This window comes from Atractosteus spatula, chromosome 1, assembly GCF_055471065.1.
Source record: "Atractosteus spatula isolate fAtrSpa1 chromosome 1, fAtrSpa1.hap1, whole genome shotgun sequence".
NCBI classification, from domain to species: Eukaryota; Metazoa; Chordata; class Actinopteri; order Semionotiformes; family Lepisosteidae; genus Atractosteus; species Atractosteus spatula.
This window is the reverse complement of record NC_142706.1, coordinates 62,094,578-62,100,024: the sequence shown is the minus strand read 5'-3', so window position 1 is coordinate 62,100,024 and position 5,447 is coordinate 62,094,578.

Below are 5,447 nucleotides of genomic sequence, written 5' to 3'. Positions count from 1 at the left end.
ATTCCACTTCATTCTCACAAGCTGTTAGATTCCTCCCATAAGCTGAAACGTGCTTTAAGAGAGTCAAGGACAACCTATAAATTAGAACATGAGAATTTTGTGGGAAAATGTAGATCAGCAGATCTGCTTATCTGAGATAAGATCACTTTATTGGCCATATCCTATTTCTTGTACTAGGAATTTGTCTTTTCACAGACCCCAACTTGCTCTCCATGAGACACAAACAGGGAGAGAAGCTTGGGGTCAGAGCGCAGGGTCAGCCATTTATACGGCGCCCCTGGAGCAGTTGGGGTTAAGGGCCTCGTTCAGGGGCCCAGTGGAGTAGGATTCCTCTGCCAGCCGCGGGATTTGAACTGGCAATCTTCCAGCCACAGGCGCAGATCCTTAGCCACAGAGCTAATGTACCACCTGACAGATGAAGTGAATATCTAAAAAAACTGAGAGGGGAAGTAAATAGTTAATGGGATATTTAGATTTAGGGTCACAAGAGAGGAGACTGGGAACCAGAGAGTAAAATCTAGCTTTTCTTAACAACATGGACTCTTTACAGGAACTTTGGGAGCTAAACAGAAAAGAAATCATCTGTGAGGCTGGAGAATGACCTTATTATGTCATTTCCAGTGGCTTCAATAATTGCTTGCATACCTGTTTTACAAAGCGCAGAAGCAACTGCTAGCACACTGTGTTTCTGGAAGTAGTTAAAATATCTATGTGTTCTTTATATTGTACATTATTCTGGGTTTTCTGACCCCTTTGTGTTCTATGAGTTTTCAGTTCAGTGGTGCCAGTGTGTTTGCACACCAAATGGAGGTGCTCTGTGCAGAAAACACCCTGTCTTTCTAATAGTCTCCCTCAAAAAGGCTTCAAAACCCCCCAAGGTATTGTCCTCTTTGGATCCTTATACTGTATATCCACACAGTATTCGACATGTGCTTACGTGCCGTCTTGACTGGCATTAATAGGAAAAGGTAACGGAATGCTGCGTATGCATTAACTCCTATAAACCAAAGGAAGAACTACTGCAAATATCCCCGAGTTCACAGTGTTGTGATGTTAGACTGATGTTCTATACAGAAGCATTGAATGAGTGTCTGTGCTGTTTCTCCTTGGAATGTTTTTAACTGCTGTCAATACAACAGGCCTTGCCCGATTGTTTTTGCTTCTGCCCCTGCTTTGCCCTGGATGGTACTGAATAGAAGCAGGGCTGGGAATTGGATTTCCACTGATCAACGAAGCGGCAACAGAGGTGATCTGAGCCCTGTTCTGGCATGCTTTCATTCGACAGGAAAAGGGACCCACCCATTTATGTGTGCTGTTCTTGGCGCTTCACATCCTGGGATCACAGACTGCTAGCCTAACATTTATTGTGGCCACCAGTCCCCGTAACCAAAGATTTGCATAGCACTCTTTGTATACTCTAAAGCTATAGTCAGACATATTTTGTAAAAGCTTTGTGCATTTATATTTGCAGTACAAGATTTTTTTAAAGAGAAGAAAAGAACTATGCCAAGTTTAATACAGCTTTAATATATTGTGTTATGTGTTGTTGTGTTTTTATATCACACTGTATGTAGTAATATATTTTTCTCACATCCAGCTGCCTTGGAAAGTATAAAAAGTAAGGAGACATAAGAAAAAGGAATTTATATTATATTTGCTATTTTTAAAACTACTATATACCAAAAAAATGAAGATTATAAATAAAAATGTATAGTTGCTACCAATAAGACTGGTGCTCTCCTTATTCAGTGTTTTTTTATTTTCTGTGTGATTCCTAAAAAGTACCCTGTTTAAAAATAGAACAGGTCATCCATCTTTACATTTTCTAACTGCTTCTTCTAGCTTGGGCTCCTGCTCCCCTGTGACCCTATCCTGGCCAGCAATGGGTGCAAGGCAGGATACACCCTGGATGAGACGCCACTCCGTTGCAGGACGTACACAGACACACACACCAGGGCCAGTTTTCCCAGAAGCTAGTTAACCCATCACTATGTCTTTGGACTGCTGGAAGAAACCAGAATAGACAGAGAAAACACGAGAACAGCCGCCTCTGGTAAAAATAAAGGAGGAGGTCTGTGTATTTATGTCAACCAAGCATGGTGCAGAGATACTACAGAAATCGCTATCCACTGCTCACCCGACTTATTTAATGGTAAAATGCCGACCCTTCTACCTACCTAGGGAATTCACGTCGGTCATTATTACTGCTGTATACATACCTCCTAACGCTAATGCTAAGGAAGCAGTCAAAATGCTGTCCAAAGCTATTAGTAAACAAGAATCAGCACACCCTGATGGTGTATTTATTATTGCAGGTGATTTTAATCATGGAAATCTGAAATCAGTCCTGCCTAGCTACAACCAACACGTTGACTGCCCCACCAGGGGAAACAACACACTTGACCTAGTTTATACTAATGTACCCGGTGCTTACAAAGCAGTACCTCACCCCCCTCTTGGACAATCTGACCACATCTCCCTGTTCCTACTCCCAGCCTACAGACGACTTCTCAAACGCACCAAGGCTCCAGTTATAACTGTAAAAACATGGACCAAAGAGGCAGAATCAATGCTTCAGGACTGTTTTGAGTGCACAGACTGGAGTGTGTTCAAAGATGCAGCCTCCCATGGATCCCACACTGATATTGATATGTATGCATCAGCAGTCACTAGCTACATCAGCAAATGTGCTGATGATGTGGTGAGCGTTAAAAAGATACGCAAACTCCCGAATCAAAAACCTTGGATGAACACTGAGATCCGCTCCCTGCTTAAAGCCCGTGATGCAGCCTTCAAATCTGGTAATGAGGAAGAACTGAGAGGGGCTAGGAAAGAATTAAGAGCTGGCATAAAATCTGCCAAGAAACAGTACAAATCCCAGATAGAACACCACTACAACACCAACACTAACCCACGACGCATGTGGCAAGACATAAATACAATCACAAGCTACAGGAGCAAAACAAGCCCTGTAAGCGCTACTGACCCCTCTCTCCCAAACAAGCTTAACACCTTCTATGCACGCTTCGAAGCTCAAAACCCTGAACCAGCCACCTGGACCACTGACTCCCCTACCACCCCACCCCCCACACTATCGAAGCTAGATGTGTGGAAATCACTAAGTAGAGTGAACACACAGAAAGCTGCTGGACCTGATGGTATCCCTGGCCTGGTACTCAGAACATGTGCCTGGCAGATAGCTGATGTCTGTACCGACATCTTCAACCTGTCCTTGGCCCAGGCCACTGTACCTAGCTGCTTCAAGACAACCACCATCGTGCCAGTACCGAAAAAATCAGCCCCCACATGCCTGAATGACTACCGCCCTATTGCACTCACCCCCATCATAATGAAGTGCTTTGAAAAACTACTTATTCCGCACATTAAAGCCAGCATTCCAAAAACACTGGATCCTCTACAGTTTGCCTATCGCACAAACCGCTCCACAGAGGATGCAATCTCCATAGCTTTACACACCACACTAGCCCACCTGGATAAAAGGAACACCTATACAAGAATGCTGTTCATTGACTTCAGCTCAGCATTTAACACCATCATACCCATAAAACTTTCTACCAAACTCAGGGCTCTAGGTTTAGATACAACCCTCTGCAGCTGGATCCTAGACTTCCTCACCAGCAGACCCCAGACTGTCAGGATTGGCAACCTCATCTCCAACACACTCACCCTTAACACCAGTGCCCCTCAAGGCTGTGTGCTCAGCCCACTGCTTTACTCCCTGTTCACCCACGACTGTACTGCTAAGTTCAGCACAAACACCATCACCAAGTATGCTGACGATACCACAGTCGTGGGCTTGATCACTGACAACGACGAGACTGCCTACAGGGAGGAGATAAAACAACTCGCAGACTGGTGCCGAACCAACAACCTATGTCTCAACATCAGCAAAACCAAAGAGCTGATTGTTGACTTCAGAAGACAAGGAAAAGTTCACTCCCCCATCTACATAGAAGGGTCTGCGGTGGAGATGGTGAATAACTTCAAATTCCTAGGCGTTCACATCTCTAAGGACCTTACATGGACACTGAACACCTCCAGTCTCATCAAGAAGGCACAACAGCGGCTGTACTTCCTGAGAAGGCTGAAGAAAATACACCTACACCCACTGATCCTCACCAATTTCTACAGATGTACGGTGGAGAGCACACTGACCAGCTGCATCACAGTCTGGTACGGCAGCTGCACCGCATCTGACCGCAAGGCACTACAGCGGGTGGTCAAAACTGCCCAACACATCATCGGCAGGGCCTTACCATCCATCCAGGAAATATACAACACCAGGAGTCTGAAAAAAGCCACCAAAATTATGTCTGACCCCACTCACCCCGGTCATAACTTGTTTGTTCCCCTACCATCTGGCAGAAGGTTCCGGTCACTCCAGTCGCACACAACTAGACTCCAAAATAGCTTCTTCCCCAGAGCTGTCAAGTTGGTGACGCCCCCACTCCCTTCCACCTTATTATGATCTCTCCTAACATCCTCCTGTACCCACAACCACTGTACTCCTACACCACCACACACACATGTAAGCCAAAATTGTACTGACCCCGCGATAGCCCAGTAAAATTGTAACAGGCATAATAATATTTAATATTTATTAATTAACCATACTACTTTTAACCATACTATCCTTTTTTTTTTTTTTTTTGCACTGTTCCAAGAATTACCTTGCACTGTTTTTGTCCTGTTAAATTTTCTCTGTTTGCAGAATTTTGCACAGTTTTCGATTACATGTTATTTATGTTATGTTATTACATGTTGTTACTGTTATTGCTATTGTGTAACTGTCTATTGTCTCATCTTCTGTCCTATTTATATACTGCACCTGAGTGACTAATGAGAAACACTTTTCATTATACTATGCACCTGTGTAAGTTTAATGACAATAAAGTTGAATTGAATTGAATTGAATTGAGAAGAAAAAACTCCACACGGAAAGCACCCTGGGTTTTAAATTGAATAATAAAAAATTTAAGTAACTGAACAATAATTTTAAAAAATCTAGGTTCATAATTGAACCCAGTGCCCCAGCACTGCAAGGCACCAATGCCAACAACTGTGCCACAGTCCCACTCTAATAGAGGTCAGATTTACTACCTTAAATTAATGGCCGTTAGAAATGTTGTAAATTTCGGTGCCATCCATCTGCTGTTGAGGTGGAGTCGTTGTGTGCTTTAATTATAATAGAATTTAATAATTCCTTATACGTATATAATACTTTTCCAGACACTCTACTCAAAGCGCTTTACAAGTAATGGGGACTCCCATTCACCACCACCAATGTGTAATTAATTGCCATAATAGCTCAAAGTCCTCCCACTTAACACGCCCTCCCGGCTCCAGGAAAACCCACGGGAAGTGGATAAAACGTCATATCCGCCGGTCCCTCTGAATGAAAGTTCGACCTCTCATCTTCAATTGTT